The following is a 22386-nucleotide window of genomic DNA, read 5'->3' as shown; positions in this document are numbered from 1 at the left end:
TAGCACAAGAAAAATGATAAAATCTTCACTGTAGAACGTCCTCTCTTTATAGGAACTAAGGTAGGCATCAAACTGGTCGAATCTTCCGAAACGGCCGATCCAAATTATAGCGGGCTGTTTGATTTCACTTTGATCATCAATAAACCAAGGAATCTTAAAACATATCCCATTAAAGCTCCGAAGTTAATCGAATTTGAGTTATAATAGTATTAGGATGCGTGACATCTTGAGAAGTCCTCTTGTTGAATACCCCTCATTTTGCAAACCAACAAGGAATCTTAAAACAGAAGCAAACAGTATTGGTCGAGTTCAACCGTGGTTTGCACTTCTATAAACCACTTCAAACCTAACAGAACCATTCCGTTCTTACATAGACATTTCTTTCATGAAAGGAGTGCAAGATAATCCTCTATTTCTCTCACGACATGACTAGAGTCTAGTATCCGAAAGCTTCTTTCGTGAATGAGAGAATCTATGTAACATGGAATCGTGAAAGAGTATGCGACTGCCCACCCGAAAATTTCTGGTTCTGTCAAAACTTATGCATATAAAATTTACTGTTATCCATTTGTAAGGTTCAGGGGGTTCTAGTTTAGTTGAGTAAGAGCATTCACCGTCTCCACTCACTAGGAGTTTGAAAGCTTCAGTCAACAGAGTCCTAGGCGCACTAGAATGGATAGTGCAGGTCGGAGAGGAAGCTTCTAGGCCAACCTCTTCCCTGGTCTCTGTATGACTTCAAGGGTTAGTCACCAGGAATGGTTGAGATAGTTCCTTTTTTAACAGTGTCATCGACATCTTAACGATACAAGTGAAACTAGAGTGGATTCCAATTTACATCTTTGTACAGAAAATATCGCGTCCGGCTTTTACCTAATGCCGCATACCTGTAGAAGTTGCAAATTTGCAAGAGAAATGTATTTGATTTGGCAACACTAAAATGTGGAGATAGGAAAACAAAATCCTTGTAATATCAAATGGAGAGTTAGAATTATACGTTCTTTCATCACTCACCATTGAGGCACAAATGGTGCCATCCAAATGACATCGCCTGCTTGAACAGGGTACCTATTTCCAGAATAATTAACAAAAAATTCAATGAAAAACAATGTAGGGCTCAGAACAGTACATAGAACACTATCGTTTAATTTCTAGACTCACTAGCAGAGAAAGACATGATATCTCCGAATTGTGATTGGTAATGGGTAAAAACTTAAATGCCGTCATCTTGTTTTGAGGGACAGATTTCATGCATAAGAAGTAGAATCTATGAATGATATCATGGGCAACTATTCTGCCTGCAGAGTTGAAGGGTGTTATTGTAAGGGATGTGTCATCTTATGAGTGCAATCTTTTAGTTAATCTACACAACACACCAGCAAAAAGAGCAGTTTCTGCAATGATTTATACATTAAGACTCGATGATTCCATTTGATATCGGCATGGTAAGAGACTCTAATGCACAAATAGCATATGAATAACAATTAACAAATACTATAGCCATGTCCTAAATAACTCACAAGCAATTAATCGATGTCAAATCTTATGCAGTCTCAACAGTGAATGGAACTCGTACCAGCTATCACCCAAACGGTAAATATCCTGCCCCTCCAGAAGGAACAAACCATGCTGATTGTCATCGACCTCCTGCAAAATAAAAAAACCACTAAGACATAGCATAATAGACAACCAATGTTTGAGAGGAAAGACTTTTCAAGCACAACAAATTCGACAAGTACATAACAAAGCTTTCCAAAGTCTATGTAGTGATCCACAAATCAATTGAATGACTGTTCAAAAACAACAAAAGCTTCCTCACTAAGTGGGCAATTGGAGTCTCTCGATCAGTTGAGACAAACAACAAGAACAAAATCATGCTTATTAGCTAAACACTCCAATACTAAGGTCATCTCCAACCGAAGGGTCCAAAGGGCCAGAGGGCCCAAAATAGCCTGAAAACCGTCTCCAACCGAGGGCTAGGCCAAAGGGCTCATGGAATCTGAGAGGGCCCCATGGAATCTGAAAGGGCCAAAGGGTTGGAGGGCTGGTTGCCCGGGGCTGGCCAGAAAAAAACATTAATCATGTCGGCTATAATCGACAGGAATGCTTAAACTAAAATTCAAATGCAACGGCTAGCTGACGTCAGCTAGCCGTTCCATTTGAATTTTTTTTTTATATAGTATTATTATTAATTTTTATTTACAAATTTTTTCCTATAACTTCTATTTTTCATTTTTTTTTTAAATTCTATTTTTTTCCTATAACTTTTATTTTACAAAATTTGTTTCATATATTTTTTTTTAATTCCATTTCTTCCTATAACTTCTATTTCACAAAATCTGTTTCATTTTATTCTAAATTCTATTTTTTTCCTATAACTTCTATTTCACAAAATTTGTTTTATATTTTTTTTCCTATAACTTCTATATCACAAAATTTGTTTCATATTTTTCTTAAATTATATTTTTTTTCTATAACTTCCTAAGCCATTATACAACATTAAATTAAATTAAGTAACATGAAACAACATTAAACAATATCAAACAACATTAAATAATATTAACCAACATACAAATTATACAACATAAAAGAAACATTTAACAACATGAAACTTAAACAACATTTTTAAAAACATTTAACAATATAAAACTTAAACGCCTACTCCATGCTTCTTTTGGCCCAAAGATGTGCAACAAGATCCTGTTGTAGGTACTTATTTGTGGCATGAGAAAGTATCGTTCTATAGCACCTCATGTACTCATTTATAGAGATACTACCAGTTCTTGGATTGAAAGGCAAATTAGGCTCATCATATATTTTTGCACAAGCCCTTCTTGACCTATTTGGATCTTCTTGGTCGTCATCAGACTCTCCATCAATATACCCATCTCGCTCATCCTCCACTATCATATTGTGTAATATGATGCAAGACATCATGATGGAGTCCAAATTTTCTTGACTCCACCCTATTACCGGTTCGCTAATGATCTTCCACTGTGCTTGTAGAATACCTAAAGCTCTCTCAACATCTTTCTGGTATGCCTCTTGGCGTATGGTAAACAACTTTTCTGTGTCATTCCTAGGGTTTCGAATTGCTTGGACAAGTGTCACCCACTTTGGGTAGATGTCATCTGCCAAGTAATACCCCATATTGTATTGATGACTGTTGATGTAGTAGTCAAGTTGAGGTGCTTTACCTTCCGTCAAGTTATTGAAGAAGGGTGAACACCCAAGAACTGTAATGTCATTTTGGGATCCAGGGACTCCAAAGAAAGCATGCCAGATCCATGTGTCATATGAGAAAACCGCCTTTAACACAACAGTTGGCTTTCTTGACCTTCTGCTAAAGCCTCATTGCCATCCGGTGGGACAATTCTTCCAATCCCAAAGCATGCAGTCTAATGATCATATCATGCCCGGAAATGCACGGTTTTCAGCTTTGCGAATGAGCCGATTCATATCTTCTTGATTTGGCTTATGGAGGTACTCGTCTTTGTAAACCTAAACAATTGTGTCATAGAATTGTTCAAGAGTATGAAGGCATGTAGACTCAGACATACCATGGGTTTCATCCATTGAATCAGCTGGGGAGCCATAGGCCATCATTCGGGGTGCAATAATAACCTTCCGATGAGGTGAGAAACCAAGGCGGCCTGCTCTGTCCCACTTCTGTCGAAAGTATGGATTGACCTGCTGGACATCACGAAGTAAACGCTCAAAGACATGATGCCTCATCCGGAAGCGACGTTTGAAATCTTTTTATGTGTACACCGAGTTGGGGTTGAAGTAGTTGTTCATCAAATTGGCATACGTGATCGCTCTGTTTTGTGGTTTGTAAGAGTGACCAATAATAGAGCCATGCCATTAAAGTTGTTCCTCAGTTGGCTGACACACTATGACCGCAGCCATGGCTGCTGCTCTGTTTTGCTTGTTGCGCCTTACTTGAACTTCTTCATCAGACTCCTCATCTTCTCATCTCATTTGCGCCCATTTTGCTTCCAATTTGGAATTGGATGAGGACCCCCAGTTGGAATCCAAAGAGGATCCAAAGTTGGAATTCATTGCAAACTTGAATTGAAAAATATTGAATTGGAAGAGAATGAATTCAAATAGATTGAATTCAAAGTTGTGTGAATTATAGCCTAATATCCACCCTATTTATAGCAAAAAAAATTCAAATCCAACGGCTAGCTGACGTCATGCTGATGTCACTTAGCCGTTGGATTTGAATTTAAGTTGTAATTTTTAAATAATAAATTATGTTTGGCCTTATAGCCCTTTGGCCCTCGGTTGGAGACGGAGGCAAATATGGCCCTGTACTGTTCATTAAAATATTAATATCTTGAAGGGCCAGAGGGCTAAAACGAGCCCTTTGGCCAGCCCTCGGTTAGAGATGGCCTAATACGCGATGGATACATCATCACAAAAGATTCTCTGGACATTGAGAATTGTCGTAACAGTGTCATTAGTCGATAACAGCTAATTAAGAGGATAGGCTTAACAGATAATTGCACCAAAAAAGGAACAACGAATGGCCTTAAGCTTCAATATCTTTTAAGTTTCTTTCTCGGAGTGACCAAACCAAAGTCACAAGGGTCTCCACACCTCAACTAAAACTAATTCCAATCAACTTAAAACCCAAATTAAAGTTTCAGAATGTAAACCATGGAACTCAAAAAGATAGGCTCAACCAACAAGGAAGAGACTAATACCTTCACATGAAGATACTCCCCAAGCTGAAAGTCCATAATCTGCAGGCAGTGTCGAAAAAAATGGTAAATACTATCAGAGACGGCCACTAAAATGAATACTAAGATTGGACAGATAAGTAAATGATTACTTACATGGATATGGAAATCTAGGATATAGATGTTGGAATAAGCTCCTTAATTGGAAGATCTGATAATGAATAAAGAAGAAAAGTGAAAAATAGACTAGAAAATCTTAAATCCATCGTCGAGACTAAACCAAACTAAAAGTTAAACAATAAGGAGGAACAAAGAAAGATACATCTAGGGGAGAGATGTTCCTCATCAAAATGGTTCAAGAATTGACTCTTAGACAACCACGATAACTTTCATAGGTGGTTATGGTATACTAAATATAAATAAACCTTGTATGAAAGTCACTACTTACCTCGCCTGGAGTTTCTAGGAGTGGCTGCTCATCTGTTGAACCAATAATCAACTTAGTAGATTGATTTTCCAGAGAAACATGCCTATATAGAAGCATCAAAAAGCACTTTAGCCACTTGAAGAGGACTAAATCTCTCATTCCTAGGGAAATATATCACTCGTTTCACTTTCACCAGTGTTTCATTATCAAGAAACTATCTTGAACAAAGTCTTTAACTACATTTGAAATAGTGTGAACGGTGATTTTGAGTGCACTCTGATGCTAAGCGTGCCATGATGACAACAAAAGATCTAAAAGAATGAGAGACAGGAAATTCAGGGAATCATAATATATTAAGGAAACAACCTTCTCTCGAATACCCCAAGAGCGGGAGATGCATCACATCTGAAGGAATGATCAACATTCAGAGGTAGATAAGCATATGAGTTCACATGTGTTTCATATGTGAACCAAATCAAACTTCTTTTCAACTTAAGTTCACAACACCACCACATAACAGATAATTAGAGAAGTAATTGTTCTACCACAAAAGATAAATACTTGAAATATCATAACTAAAAGCACTGGAAGCATGTACAGAAAGAAGAAAAAGAGCACTAGAAGCAAAGTAGCAATTCTATCAGGTAGTCCAGAGTCCTTGCTCGATGTAGTACATACACACTTGTATCGTTCACCTTATTTATAAAAATAATTATGTTAAACATTTCTCTCTAGTTTCTATTGTAATTATAATTGGTTGGTCTTGCATAAATTGATATGCTCTCTTTCACACAATTCAATTATATATCAAACTTCTAGCAGTTTACATTGGACTTAAAAATCCCAACACCAAAAACCAATTAACCAAGTTTACATATCATGAAGGTCATAGATCAAAACAAACTTACTCCTAAAAACTAGGGAACTTAAAATAATGTATAATACACAAATAGTACAAATGTGCTAAATTAATAATGAGTAATTTGAATTTATTAACCATCAGAACCAGCAGTCTCACACTAAAAACATATCGAGCTTTCTTACCATTAATTTGTAGCTAATACCAAAAACATTAGTGAGAGTGATAGCACCCTAGACCACAAATATGAACCTAGTAGGAAAAAGAGAGAGTACCAAACTTTTGAAGAAAATCAAATGCCTGAAGTAAATAAATCTTTCTTTAAAGTACAAGAGATTAGCTATCGTATAGTAAAACAGAAAAATGAGAAAAAGAAGATGCCTACACCTTTCAACATCTTTTGGGGGGACTCCAGATAGTGAGTTTTCTGCACATAGGTAAAGTATGTGTGTGTGTGTGTGTATATATATCAGCTTTTGAAAAAACAAGTGACCGGAGCAATGTATCTTAAAGATGAAGATGACAAGTCATAACAAGTTTTCTGTACATAGGTAAAGTATGTGTGTGTGTGTAAGCATTTGAAAAAACAATTCACCGTAGTAGTGTATCTTAAAGATGAAGATGACAAGTCATAACAACATATGGTTATTAGTCTGTTATAGGTGTGTTGTAATATTTTGGTTTGTTAGAGAGAGAATAGTCAAAGGCTATATATTAGTGGTTGTATTCTTCATTTGTTAATTAATGAGAAACATACTTTTCTTAGTCTCTAAGATAAGCTTTTAGAGAAAATCTTAAGTTTCTATATGGTATCCTTTGCCTCCTGCCTTCCAGCCTTCTCGATCTTTATCGTCTTTGCTTCGCATCTCTGATTTCTTAATTATCTTCAAGAAATTTTTATCTCCTTTGCCATGGCTTCTCCTTCTAATTCATCATCTCAACATGAATCGCTTCAACATCCTATCCCCAATTCCTCTTCTCAAAACCCTAATTTCAGAAATTTGTCAAATTCGTATGCATCTCTTACGATTTAGAACATTGGGAGTATGGTGCCAATCAAGCTTAAACTCTCTAACTATCTTCCATGGCGTGCACTGTTTGCAACGATTCTCCACCTTTACAAGCTTATTGGAATTGTTGATGGAACTGAGGTGTGTCCACCTCCCTTTTTCCCAGATCGCTCTGTCAACCTTACCTTTAAGCTCTAGTATGAGAAAGATCAGAATCTTCTGATCTGCTTGAATTCTACACTTTCTGAAGATGTAATTCCCTTTACTGTTGGTGTATCTTCCTTTCACGATCTCTGGATCAAGCTTGAGCAACATTTTGGTGGTGTTTTTTATGCTCATATTCATCAACTTATATCTCGTCTCCAAGCCATACATAAAGGCTTTCAATCCATGTTTGATTATTTATAATAGTTGCAAAAAATCTCTAATTCTCTCTCTGTTTCTAGAGCATCGATCTCCGATCGCGATTTAATGACGACAACACTGGCTGGTTTACTAGATGAGTTCGAATCTTTCATTGATTCACTCATGCTTCACCTGTCCTCCACTTCTTTGGATGAATTACATGGCCTTCTTTTCACAAAAGAACTCTCCATGTCTCGTCATAAGAAGCTCTCATCCACTATTGAACTGTTTCAGGTGTTCTCTGTGCAATCACAAGCACCTTTGCTTCCCACTCTACCCCCTCAAGCATTTGTCGCTTAGAATCAATTTTCACATCAAAATTCTTCTCGATTTCACTTTAATTGTGGAAGAAATAGAAATCGAGGGTATCAATTCACCAACAACAATTGTCTTTATCATAATCGTGGTTCTCGGGGTAATTTCATGAAAATTCTTCAAATCGAGGTCACAATCAAGGGTTTCGTGGTTCTAATTTTTCTGGAAATCATATCATCTGTGGTTCCACCAATCATGAAGCCATTAATTGCTTCAATCGCACGAATCTTGACATTTTTGGAAGAATTCCACCTGCAAAGCTCGTAACCATGTATGCACATTACAACTCCAAACCATCCCATTCTTGGCTCATTAACTTTGGTGCCACTTCTCATATCATAAATGACATTGACAACATCACTTCACCTACACCATACACTGGAAAGGACAAAGTCTACATTGGTGATGGTAAAGGTCTGTCTATACAATATATTGGTTCTTCTTCATTGCATACCTCTAATGATGCCTTTAAATTGTGCAATGTTCTTCATGTTCCAAAAATGAAGCATAATCTGTTATCTGCTTATGAGTTTGTTAAAGATAACTACTGTGCATTGACTCTTGATTCTGATGGATCCATTGTAAAAGATCGTTCTACGGGGAAGACGCTTTTGCAGGGTCCAGTTAATGATGGTTTTTATCCTTTGCAAAGCTTTTCTTCCCTTGGTTTATCCTTCTCTAGCGCTTCTTATGCTCTGGTGAGTGTTCAAGCTTCTATCAGGCTCTGGCACAATCGGCTAAGCCATCCCTCTTCTTCTATATTTCGCAGACTACTATCTACTAATAAACTTGCAGTCAAAAGAACAACAACTGTGGATTTCTTTTGCTCTAAGTATGCTATAGCAAAGAATCACAAGTTACCCTTTGGTTCTTCCACATCATCAACTACTCATAGCTTAGAATTGTTATAGTATGATTTGTAGGGTCTTGTTCCTGTAACTTCAGTGAGTGGATTTAAGCACTATTTCCTCATAGTTGATGTTTTTAGCAAGTATAGTTGGATGTTTCCTTTAAAGGTCAAGTCTCAAGTGTATTCTACTTTTGTACTCTTCAAAAACTATGTAGAAAACACAAATGGAAATACAATCAAAACTGTGTAGAAAACACAAACGTTCTGATTCAGGGGGTGAATTTACAAGTCTATCTTTTAAATCTTATCTTTAAACTCATGGCATTCTTTATCAATTAAACTGTCCACACACACCAGAACAAAATGGTTGTGTGGAAAGGAAACATTGCCATCTAGTTGAGACAGTTAAAACTCTATTGGTTCAATCCCATGTTCCTCACCAATTCTAGGTTGAAGCCTTCATTACTGCACTCTATCTCATTAGCAGATTTCCGGGATTTCACAATCACCTTGAGAGTTATTATTTCATACAGTTCCAAATTACTCAAGGCTCAAAGTCTTTGGTTGTTTGTGTTTTCCATGGTTAAAACCTTATGTGTCCTTCAAACTTGATGGAAAAAGCAAAAGATGTATTTTTTTGGGATATAGCCTACAACATAAAGGTGATAGATGTCTGGATGTAGAAACACAAAGGGTTTATATTTCAAGACATGTAGTATTTAATGAGACTACATTTCCCTTTCATGATTATTATCACCCTGTGCCTTCTGCTTCTACCCTTACATCCCAGCTTATTGATTTAGAGTTTTCTCTATCCTCATACATTTCACCTAATGTTTCATCTTGTGCTTCAACTCTTCCTCTAGTTTGTGTTGAACCTACCTCCACTGCTTCAACTGTGCTAAGTGATACCACAAAATGTAACCATCTTTCTATGCAACACTTTCCACATATGCAGGAAGTTCAAAATATACACCCTATGATCACAAGGTCTAAGAATGGCATTTACAAACCAAAGGCATTTAGTGCAACTAAACATCCTCTTCCTTCTTCCATTGAAGTGATTCCTACAAAATATCTGCAAGCTTCAAAATCTGTAAATTGGATATTAGCAATGCAAAATGAATTTAATGTTCTTCGGTCTATAAGTACTTCGACTTTTGTTCCTCATACATCCTCTCAGAATGTTGTTGGCTGCAAATGGGTATTTAGAATTAAAAAGAACCTTGATGGCTCCATTGAAAGATAAAAGCCTGGCTTGTTGCCAAAGGCTTTCATCAAAAGGAAGGTTTATATTATAAACAAACTTTCAGCCCTATAGCTAAACATGTCACCATTAGAATCTTATTAACATTTTATGTGCAATTCCACTGGTTTCTTAATCAGTTAGATATTAGCAATGCTTTTGTTCATGGGGATTTAAAAGAAGAAGTGTTTATGGTGCAGCCTCCTGGGTTTCAAGATCCATATCTTCCATATCATGTGTGTAAGCTCAATTAATCTTTGTATGGTCTTAAACAAGCCCCGAGGGCATGGTTTGATAAGTTGTTTCAGGATCTCAAATCTCTTGGTTTTACTCAATCATCTTCTGATGCCTCTCTGTTTGTTCTTAAAGTTCCAACCTTGGTCATTAGGCCATTATACTGGTTTATGTTGATGATATTCTCATCAATGGTCCTAATGCTTCTCTCTACCAACAACTTATTCAACAATTGAGTACCTTATTTCTAGTTAAAGACTTAGGACCTTACAATATTTTTTGGGCTTGGAAGTTCACAAAACCAAAGACAGTCTTTTTTCTGCATCAAGGCAAGTACTTACTTGATCTCTTACAAAAGACTAATATGGATAGAGCTAAACCCTGTTGTACACCCCTCAATTCTGCAAAGTTGGATCACAGTGGTGAATTGTTACCTAATCCCACTGAATATCGATCTATAGTTGGTGGTCTGCAATACTTCACTTGGACCAAACCTGATATTTCTTTTACTATAAATCAGGTGTGCCAGTTTATGCATGCCCCAACAGTTACACATATGCAAGCAGCCAAGAGGATTTTAAGATTCCTCAAGGGCACTATATCTCAAGGTCTTTTGTTCAAACAAAGTTCTTTACATCATTCTGCCTACTCGGATGCCAATTGGGCTGGCTACACATTTGATAGAAGATCCACTAGTGGGTTCTGTGTCTTTTTGGGTTATAACTTGATTAGTTAGTGTGCAAAGAAACAAACCACAATGGCTTGTTCATCCACTGAGGTAGAGTATAGGTCTTTGGCTCAAACTGCAGCAGAGATTACATGAATATGCAAAGTGTTGAAAGATTTTGATTTTCCCGTGACTGCTAAACCCACTTTTTGGTGTGATAACATTTTAGCCATATCTCTTGCTTCTAATCCTATTTTTCATTCTCGTACTAAGCACGTTGAAATAGATTATCACTATATCCGGGAATTGGTTCTTACCAACTTAATCAAAGTCCAATATGTGTGCAGTCAGGATCAAATTGCTGATATTCATACAAAGTCCTTGTCTAAATCCATATTTTAGTTTCTACAATCTAAGCTCTCACTTGGAATCTTGCCTTCTTCCAAATTTGGCTTGAGGGGGTGTAAAGATGAAGATGACAAGTCATAACAACATATGGTTATTAGTTTGTTATAAAGTGTGTTGTAAAGTATTATGTTTTGGTTTGTTAGAGAGAGAATCTGTTTTGGTTAATTAGAGAGAGAATAGTCAAAGGCTAATATTAGTGGTTGTATTCTTCATTTGTTAATTAATGAGAATCATACTTTTCTTAGTCTCTAAGAAAAGCTTTCAGAGAAAGTCTTGAGTTTCTATATATCTAACCTTGCATCTTTGCCAGGTACATTACAAAGTGTGAACCCATCGCCGGCGTTATCAAATAGGCTCCCGATGTCATAGTCCTGTTAGACAAAATCTACATTACAATACCAGTGAAGAGGAACCGTTCTAACAATATATCATAATGCAGCGTCGAAAGTACCACTCGGGTAAAGGATACATGACTTTCTGGTGTTATTAAAGCATGGTCTCATTTGTAAACACTGCGTGTGAATCATGGCAAGTTTGAGAAGAAAGAGCCCAAATAAACCTCAGTTAATCGTTAAACTTCCATTAGCGGCATTTTGGATGTTACACAATCAATAAACAAAATAGAAAATAAAATGAATCTTAATGTCTTATGTTAGCTCCAACTGAATCACAAACATAAGAACGATAAAATTTGCAAATTTAGGTATGTTTGATTGCTAATTATCATTTTCCTACCCTGTATCCAACAGACTATAAGAAACCACTTGCCACTTCAATAGTCACAAAGCATCCAATGAACTGCATGATCTATTCCTTACCTTGCAATTTCGTTGTAAAAAGCAATTAACGCTCCAAGAAACAAGCTAAAGGAGACAGACATAATCCAACTACGCAATACTATTTAAAACGGAAATGAAATCGAAAACTTCATAAAGAAACAAAGACGTAAAAGAACTAGCCATCCAACTATCCACATTTTACAAATTGGCTTTAATCTATAAAAGTAAATGCAAACTAATTGCTTGCATAAAGAGCAAAATTTTCTTAAAGCTTTGGTTATCAGAAGCATTGTATGTTTTTATTCATCATTTTTATACATTTCAGTTTGTTGTTCCATTTGATTCCTAAAGAAGCTACTTCTGGAGTTGTGTATCCTAAACTTCACCATCTGAACAATGCTCCATGCTTTGGATTATGTCCAAACTAATCACAACTAATAAAATCCACCATCACAATTACCCAAATACAATCCCAACTAAAATGCAAAATCTTTATATATCGACCTTGAAGATAGGAAGCAGAAAGTGTGGGATTGGTGACCTTCCAATACAAATGCTTCGAGTCCACACCCGAGTCAACCATTGAAGTAGAAGAGCAAAAACCCTAATCAGCTGCTGCCATTTTGATCAAGCCTGAAAAAGAAAAGGTTCAAGATTGAGAAGCTCCATCACTACAGAGTTTGAAAACCTAATTATTCGTTTAATTGGCTACAAGATATTGTATTATTGATCAAAGAAGGAAAATCCAAGTAAGAAAATTAGTTAGACTACTAAGACACTAGTCAATCAAGCTCATTTCAACTTTCATTCTCATTTTCTCTGCATTTTCCCGGTAACCAAACAGATGAAATAGATAAAGAATCAGAAGTTGGGTTGGGAGCTAAAAGTGTTTAGGATTTGAATTGTATGTTTATCCTTCTCTCTAGGAGGTAAATATATAGTTGTACAATATCTCACATAATAAGAAATAAGAATCCCAATTATACAAGGAATCAATTATAGGATTACATTCCTAAACTAAATGGTTGACTTACGCTAACACTCCCCCTCAAGTAGGTGCGTAGATATTTCTTCAGCCTAACTTGTCAAGTGAGTCTTGAAACACGCTTGCTGAAATAGCATGAGTTAACACATCTGCTAATTGTTTTTCAGACCTGACGTATGGAATATCAATCAATTTGACATCTAATTTCTCCTTGATGAAGTGTCTATTTACCTCCACATGCTTTGTACGATCATGCTAAACGGGATTATTAGCTATTTCTCTAGCAGCTTGAATGTCGCAGTATAATAATATAACTTCCTGAGGCCTGAACCCAATCTCAGTGAGAAGAATCCTAAGCCATGACAACTCACAAATTCCATGTGTCATCCCTCTGTACTATGCCTCTGCCGTGGATCTAGCCACTACATTTTGCTTCTTGCTTCTCCAAGTTACCAGATTTCTTGCTACGAATGTGAAGTAGCCTTATGTGGAGCGACGATCAGTAATGTTTCCCACCCAATCAGCATCAGTATACCCATTTACCTCCATCTATCCATGTTTCCTGAAGATCAATCCTCTACTCAGTGCACCTTTCAAACAACTCAGTATACGCATCATTGCTTCCATGTGATCCTGACTAGGAACATGCATAAACTGACTTACAACACTGACTGCATACGCAATATCCGGACGTTTAAATGATAGATAAATCAATCGTCTTACCAATCTGTGACATCTTTCTTTATTGATAAGAACTTGATCCTAGTATAGCACTAGGTGATGATTCTACACAATGGGAGTTTCAATTGGTTTACAAGCCAACATTACAGTTTCAGAGAGAAAATCAAGAACATACTTCCGCTGAGACAAGTAAATACCATCACGAGAACGAACGAGCAACTTCAATGTCCAAGAAGTATTTCAAGCCTCTTAGATCCTTCATCTCAATTTCTGATGAAAGATATCCCTATAGCTTTTTTATCTCTTCTGTCATCACCAGTAACTACCATATCATCCACATAGATAATCAACAAAGTAACTTTACCTTCCATGCATTTGATGAACAGGGTGTGGTCTCCATTTCCCTGTCTAGCTGTACTTTTCATTGCTTCAGTGAACCTTTGAAACCATACTCTTGGTGATTGTTTAAGTCTGTAAAGAGCCCTTCAGAGTTTACATATTTTTCCTGCTTCCTTCGGTGTTTTATATCCTGGTGGAAAATTCATATATACTCCTTCTTCCAAATCTCCATGTAAGAAAGCATTCTTCACATCGAACTGTTTCAAAGGCCAGTCCAGGTTAGTTGTTAAAGATAAAAAGACTCGAATACTTTAGTAGTCAACTCTAAATGTCTATGTGTACCCTTTAGCTACCAATCTTACCTTGTATCTGCCAATGGATCCATCCGCTTTGTGCTTTATGGTGAACACCCATTTACATCCCACCAGTCTTTTCCTTTGTGGTAGTGACACTATATTCCATTTCTTTGTAAGGCTTCCATTTCTACTCTCATGGGTTCTACCCAACGGGGATCTCGCAAAGCCTCTTCCACTTTTGTTGGAATTTTAATCTCAGCCATTTGATTCACCATGGCTTCGTACTTGGGTGATAGTCGATGAGGGGACATATACTGTGCGATTGCATATCTCACTTTTCATTTCGGAGAAAAGCTGTCAGGTGGTTTCCCACGGTTTTGCCTAGAAGGTAAAATATAGGAATTTTCAACAATATCTAGAGTATGAGAACGTACCTCTTGGATATCCGCGGGGACATGAGCGTGTACTAGTGGAAGAGAATAAGGGTTATTTTCAATTTGCACAGTCTTGGTATCACTCGCGGACCCATTACTTTCTATTTAATCCATAAACGGTGTAGGCCCACTATTCCATGCTGCATTAGCTGTCTCTCAGTCAGGGATTTCACCGTCAAGATCCACCGGGCTTTGGCTTGTTGTGCCGTGGGCCACTACCGGGCTCTAAACTGCTATGTCGTGGCCTACTGTTGGGCTTTGAATTGATATGTCACGACCCTCTAGTAAGGAGCGGTCATGTGGGTTGCTCATAAAACCTAAGTCTTTAGTCTCAATCTCGCATGTACTGCTGGGACCATGCCAACTGTCTCGTTCATGTGGAAAATCAAACCTAGTCTTCATCTTTACTATTTAACTCCCCCTAAAGAGTTGAGTGAGTTTGATCAAAGATGAAAACATCTCGTTTTCGAAAAACGCGACATCCATGTTGACATAGAAATGCTTAATGGGTAGATGGTAACATCGATATCCCTTTTGTTAGCTATTAAATCCCAGACATACATAACGAGCAGCACACAGATCTAATTTACTGCATTGATTCTGGTGAAGATGCACATAAGCCATACATCCAAATATGAGAGGTGATAATTGAAGAGAAGATGGTAAAGTGACATAATTCGTTAAGACCTCCATGGGAGTTCAGAAGTTATGAACTCGAGAAGGCATTCAATTAAGAAGATAAATGGAATACATAATTGCATCTGCCTAATAGGCATGAGGAACATGAGCCCCAATTAGAAGAGCCTGTGTAGTTTCCAAGATATGTATGTTCTTACGCTCAGCCACACTATTTTGTTGAGGAGTTTGAAGACAAGTAGTCTCGTGAAGTATGTCGTGCTTTGTGAAAAATTGTGATAATTCAAAATTAAGATATTCTTCACCATTATCATATCTAAGAACTTTGATAGGAAGAGAAAATTGATTTCCAATCATCCGATAAAACGGTTGAAAATTTTGCCCAACATCACTATTCTGTTTCATGGTGTAGAGCTAAGCCATTCTGGTGTAATCATCTACAAATGTAACAAACCACTGATTACTGTGGCACGTCACTATTGGTGAATTAACTCAAAAGGCACTGATCTTTTATTCAAACTCAAATGGTAAGAAGTACGATGATTTTTTGCAAGAATGCAATCATGACACTGAAAATCAAAGTCTAAAATGCCATTGAATAAAAACGGAAGTAATTTTCTTAAATAACCAAAGGATGCATGTCCTAGTCGACGATGCCATAACCAGATTCACTTAACCTTGTTATTGTGACCACTACTCACTTGGTTAACTTGGCCTAGTACCACATTATCCATATAATATAACCCTCTCCCCTTAGTACCACGCCTAATGATCGCCCGTGTTTGGATATCCTGTAGTAGGCAAAAAGTGGGAAACATGAGTACAATACAATCTAATCGTTTTGTAACTTGACCAACAGAAACTAAATGATTCGACAATGAAGGAACAAGAAGAGTGTTATGCAGAGATAAAGAGGAAGTAAGAGCGATGGAACCCGCTCCTATAACTAGAGCAATTTCACTGTTTGCTGTGATAACACTCTCCTTGGGTGGCACGGTTAAGTAGTGAAATAGGGATTCATCATATGTCATATGGTCTGTAGCCCCAGAGTCAATTATCTAGCCAGAATCTCATTTAGTGGATGTTGTGAATGCAGTGCAATTTTACTTCGATCGTCTTAACCATCATTCATTAAAATCTCTTTGATTAAAGATGGCATTGAACCTGTATCCTTACTCGGTGCAGCAGCTGATTTTCCTCCTGAACTGTGGATTGAGATATTTGTCTTAGACCCAGTTTGGCTCGCTGCAATAGCAATCTTCCAATTCCAGCAGCGCCATCCTCTGGTTCGGGTTTGGGCCCATTTTGGCCTGCTGGCACAGCACCCATTCCAGGTATTGTCTTCTCCAGTGTGTCGATACCTGAGGAATGGACCCCCATCATCTTCAACCAAACTTCATAAGTTATATCATTCAATCGAATTCCAAACGAAATGCCACTGATGTTGGTCGACTTAACCGGACTAGACATGGGTTGCATGGTAAACAACTTTCCAGACTTTCTTTCTTCTGCCATCGCACTAAGTTTGTTGTGATGTGATCGGTTAAATGTTGTAGCTTTGATGATTACAAAGCCATAAAGATATTTAGGTTTCTGGGTTCAGATTTCAAGAACACCAGGGTTTGGTTTTTTTTTTTTTTTTTTTATGCAATCTTTGTTGCAAATTGCACGGATTAGTTAAACTTGTTCTAGGGCTTGGGAAGAGATAGGCCAAAACCTACTCTAATACCAATTAACATAATGTAATATTTTCCTTTACTTTGTTAGATTGTACACGTGGGCTTTTGAGTTAGCTTAGTTACTAAGTTTGACATCTGGTGTTTAGCTATAAATAATAACTCAACCACTTGTATTTGTATCATTCATTACACTGAAATATTCATCATGCTCTACAAGCTTCTCTCTTTCTTGCTCTTCATTTTATTTAGTTCTTCATTTTTTTTTTATTCTCAATCTTCTTAGAAATCATGATTTCTCCTTAATTATCATGGTATCAAGAGCTTAGGTTCGGTGACTCTAACAGCGGATCCTGGTTTGCTCATCAAGTAGTGGAAGAACCTGTTGCGCGGCTTTGATAGCTGCTTGGGTCAAAATTTTCATTTTTCATCGACGAATTGAAGCTTTGTTTCATCGAATCAAGTTCAAGTCCCTCTGATTGTTCTTTGTAATTATGATCGATCTTTGTGGAATTGTTGGAGGTCTCTGTTTTCTTGTGTTGATGAATCTAGCTACTGTATGAAGATTGATATGGTAATTTTCTAGGGCACAAAGCCTTCAATCGACTATTGAGATTTTCTTATATTGGAGAAATTGGAGCACAAAGCTCTTTGATATATACAATTTTTCTACGAATTTGTATTTGTGTATGGTGAAAATGTGTTACAGTATGAAATGAAGATTGATTTGGTGATTTTCTAGGCATGAAGCCTTTAATTGATTGTTGAGATTGCAATTGATCTGAGAGTTTTTTAGCACGGAGCTCTCTGATATAAACAATTTGTCTTAGACTTTGTATGTGTGAGGTGAAAATTTGTTGAAATATGAGCTTATGTGGATTGTTCTGAGTATTTGGCACGAAGTCAGTAGTTGATTGTTGTTTTTTGGCACAAAACCTATTATTGATAATATTTGAGCACGAAGCTCTCTGAAGAAGTAAAAGCTTGTGGTTGATTACTCGTGGTGTGGTTGTCATAATCAAAGCCATGGCTATGAATTTTGTTAAGTTGGATAGCTTACTGGGGATGTTGACTATGAGACTTTAGGATGATAATTTTGTGAAGTGGTTCTTCAATGTGTCCTCCTAAATTCGTATTCACTAAAACGAGTGGGATTACTACTGAGCTAACACAAGCTTACAATGAATGGATTAAACAAGATAGAGCTTTTATTAGTTTGTTACTGGCTACATTGGGAGATGAAGCTGTGGACTATGTTGTAGGTTGCAAGACTACCCATGAAACATGGACTAATCTCCAAGACCGTTATGCCACTATCTCTAGAGCTTGGATTAACCATTTAAAAACAGAATTGCATACTACCAAGAAAGGTGCTGATAGCGTGGAAAAATATATGCTCAGACTCAAGGCTCTTAAAGATTAACTCACTGTAGCTGGGGAAGTTGTGTCTGATAATGATCTCATTGTGGCTGATTTGGCTGGTTTACCTGCAGAGTTTAACATGATTCACACTGTCATTGTTGCTTGAGAAACTCCAATCTCTTTAAAAGAATTCAGAGCACAATTGTTGGCTGCTGAAAGAACAGCTGAAGAATCACAGTCTACAATGACCTTTCATATGTCAGCCATGTACTGTCAAGGTAAATCATTCAATGCTCCTCCAAATTCTCAAGGGTCTTCTCAATATTTTACTGGTGGATATGGTTTTGTCAGTGAACAAAATAATGAGTCTCATATTCATGCTTTAAGACCAATTGGTGGTACCATGTCTCAGGCAAATTTGCCTCAATTTCATCAACAAGGCAATGGTAACTTTCAGAATCAAAGAAGTTATCAAAACTATGGTGGAAATAATGGAAGGTTCAATAACAGACCAAGGTATAATGCTAGTAATTCTGAGAGGTTCTCTGGGAATTCAAACTATTTTTCTGGAAGTTCAAGTAATAATGGAGGTTCTAGTTTTGGCTCAAAATGAGGTTCTACTTGGCAGCACTGGAATGGCAACAATGGATCAAAAACTACATTGATTCCTAAGTATCAAATATGCAATAAGCGAGGCCACACTGCACCAAATTGCTAGTCTCGATATAATGCAAGTACTAGCACTGCACCTCCAATTCCAGAGTGTCAAATTTGTGGGAAGGGGTATACTGCTCTTAATTGTTACCATCGTAGTAATTATGCATATCAAGGTTCATTGCCTCCAGCATCTCGTACTACCCTTACTGCACAAGCTCCATCAAGTTTTGCTTCTTCTTCACAACCAAATTGAGTGCTAGACACCGGTGCTACACACCATATGACTGTTGATCTAGATAATTTGACTTTGGTGACACCTTTTGATGGCAATGATAGAATTATAGTGGGCAATGGGGAAGGGCTTCCTATTACTAACACTGGTTTGGGTTCAACTTACACTCCTTCTAAACTTTTAACATTACAAATGATTTTACATGTTCCTCAATTGGCTGCTAGTCTTTTGTCTGTGTATATACTTTGTAAAGATAACAATTGTTATGTTATTCTTGATGAGTTTGGTTTTTGGGTGCAGGACAAGGCAACAAAGAAAATCATATTGAGAGGAAGGAGTAGTAGTAGTGGCTTGTATTACATTCCTCAGTAGCAATTCTTCAAATATTCTCAGCTCTTGGATACTTCACCACAAGCTCTCTTGGGTCAACTTGTGAAGACTTCTATATGGCATCATAGGCTTAGTCATCCAACAAATGAAGTTCAAAACAAAATGCTTAAGGATTCTGCTATTTCTGTGAGTTTAGATGTTCATCCTCAAATGTGTTCAGCATGTATAAAGGGAAAAATGTCTAGATTACCATTTTCTTCTAGTAGTAATAAGTCAAGTATTCCATTTGAAAAAGTGCATACCGATGTATGCAGTCGCGGATCTGGGATTTTAACATAGGATGGTCCCAATATAAAAGCTCCAAAATATCATTGGACAAATAAATGGCAAACTACAAAATTTTCATTCATAATCTTTGTGCTAAACAAGCTAGAAATACTAAATTTTCATTCCTCGTGTAGAGTAGTTGTTCTTTACATTACATAGATAATGAAAAGAACTATTATTATGCTCATGAGTAGTTGTTCTTTGCATTACAGAGATAATGAAAAGAACTTCGTTATGCTTAGATTTCTCGAAAGTAAGAAGGAAATTAAGATCAAATCTCACTATTGAATTGAGAAGTAGCTACAAACAACAAAAATTATGCACGAAAAAGGATTTTTTTTTTTTTTTATAAAAAAAAAAAAAAAAATCCTATTATGTACGTTTGTAATCGATCACATTCCTTAAATAAGAAAAGAAAATGTTTTTGTAACCAGAAGAAACTTGCTGCTAAAAGTAAGAAAAACTTTCATACTGTTTTTCTAAAAGCTTGCTGCAAGTTTCTCCTTACCAATGGTAGCAAGTTTCTTCTGATAACAAAAACACTTTCTTTTCTTATTGCTGGAATGAAATTGATTACAAACGTACATAGATATCTCTTTTATAGAGATTTTACAAGACAACATAAAACATTGGTGTCCAAAAGTCTTTACTTTCACACACACCTTTAGATTTTTACCCCCAAACTTTATTCTTTTACACAGTATCACAGTATCATGTGAAGGTTTTTTTTTAATTTTTTTAATGACTTGATTTTGGTAAAGTGAATTTAATTGAAAGAATCTGACTATTCTATAAAAGATGGTGAGTGTTGGTGCTCTATCATAGTAAAATGTTCTTTTTATTTTTTTTAATGGTGAGTGTAAATATATGATGAGCAAAAAGATAAAACAAAGAGGTGGGCATGGTATCAATCTAAAAAAGTTATACTTATATTAGAAATTTGGTTTATTATTTTAATTTATGGGACAGGTAGGGCAGCCTCATTGGCCACCAATTGCAAAAGAAGTCAAAAAGGTCTTACATTTGAAGGCACCACACCTTCTGATATTATCTTACTTTTGTCAGCATCGAAACCACGTCCTATTTCATGAATTTCTTATTAATGAGTGCGCCAGGTGGAGCAGCCTTATTGGAGATTGATTACAAACAAAGACAAAAGGTTGCTCTACATCGTCTTCTTCGTTGGAACAAAGAGGCTCATCCACCATGGCTGCTGTTCTTCTCCACCACTGCCCAAACTTGGGTGGTCCTTGAAGATCCTCACAGCTATTTATTTAAGTTTCCGGGTGGTCCCAGGACCATCCTGGTCCCTTAATAGATCCGCCCCTGGATGTATGAGGACCTTCACCCACTATTTCTATTGAAGGTTACAAATACTATGTAATCTTTGTTGATGAATACACAAGGTTTACTTGAATTTTCCCTCTTGTGAATAAATCAAATGTGTATGCAGAGTTTCTTAAATTTCATGCTCTTGTTGTGAATCAATTTAAGACAACAATTAAGTTTTTACAATCAGATGGGGGAGGAGAATATATGAGTGGTTTGTTTAAGAAATTTCTGGATTCACATGGCATATTACACCTTGTATCATGTCCATATACACCCCAGCAAAATGGGTTAGCAGAGGGGAAGAATAGGCATGTTGTTAAGACTGTTATGACTCTCCTTACTGCTGCTTCTTTACGTCAACAATTTTGGTTTCATGCTTGTAATCATGTTATCTTTCTTATCAATAGAATGCCATGTCAAAATTTAAGGATGTCATCCCCTTATGCCAAGTTGTTTAGACAATCTCCATCTTTAACAAACCTTAAGGTCTTTGGTACTGCTATTTACCCTTACTTGAGACATTATAGTGCTAATAAGTTGCACCCCAGGAGTGATCAATGTGTATTTTTGGGGTATTCAGTAGGCTATAAAGGGGTTTTATGTTATAATAGAGCTACAAAAATATTATTGTTGTCTAGACATGTAGTACATGATGAAGGTGTTTTTCCTTTTACAACATCTTCTGAGACAACCACTAGTTCATTTTTGGTTAATCTACCTTCTCAGAGATTGGTATCTACAATAGTGGCTATTATTTTACCTAGAGCTTGAACTATGTCTACGAAACAGCTACAAGAAAATAATGTGAATAGTCAGAGCATCAAAGTGTCATCCTTGCCATCTCAAAGTTCAAGTATGCATGTAAATCAAGAGAAGGTAACATCACAAGCTACTACTCAAGCTACTACTCCACTATTAAATTCTTCTTCCTTTCACATGTTGCATGTCCATGCTAGTTCCCAGACTTAGGTACCTCTTTCCTCTGATGAGTTATCTCGTACTTCTAATATATCTTGTGGTGTTCCAATTCATTTAGATGTTGCTCATGATATTGAAGGAAAATTTGTGAAAAACAAGTTCATTTGAGCAACATCAACAACATGCAATTAACAATTAAAAGGCGAAATCATGTTTATATGCACTCAAAAACAAAACTTAACCCATGAACTTCAAAGCCTAGTAGATAGGTGAACCAAGACTCAACTCAAAACAAA

The 22386-nt window shown here is 36.7% G+C and overlaps 1 pseudogene; it reads right to left on the bottom strand.

The window, feature by feature from the left end:
- Positions 1-814: 814 nt before the first annotated feature.
- On the bottom strand, positions 815-16771 carry LOC137709943 ((S)-ureidoglycine aminohydrolase-like; annotated as a pseudogene).
- Between the last annotated feature and the right edge of the window lie 5615 nt (positions 16772-22386).

Source organism: Pyrus communis, chromosome 6 (assembly GCF_041283825.1).
Source record: "Pyrus communis isolate YQ-2024b chromosome 6, ASM4128382v1, whole genome shotgun sequence".
Taxonomy (NCBI): Eukaryota; Viridiplantae; Streptophyta; class Magnoliopsida; order Rosales; family Rosaceae; genus Pyrus; species Pyrus communis.
Note: the sequence above shows the minus strand (reverse complement) of the source record. Positions and strands in the feature narration are given on the sequence as shown.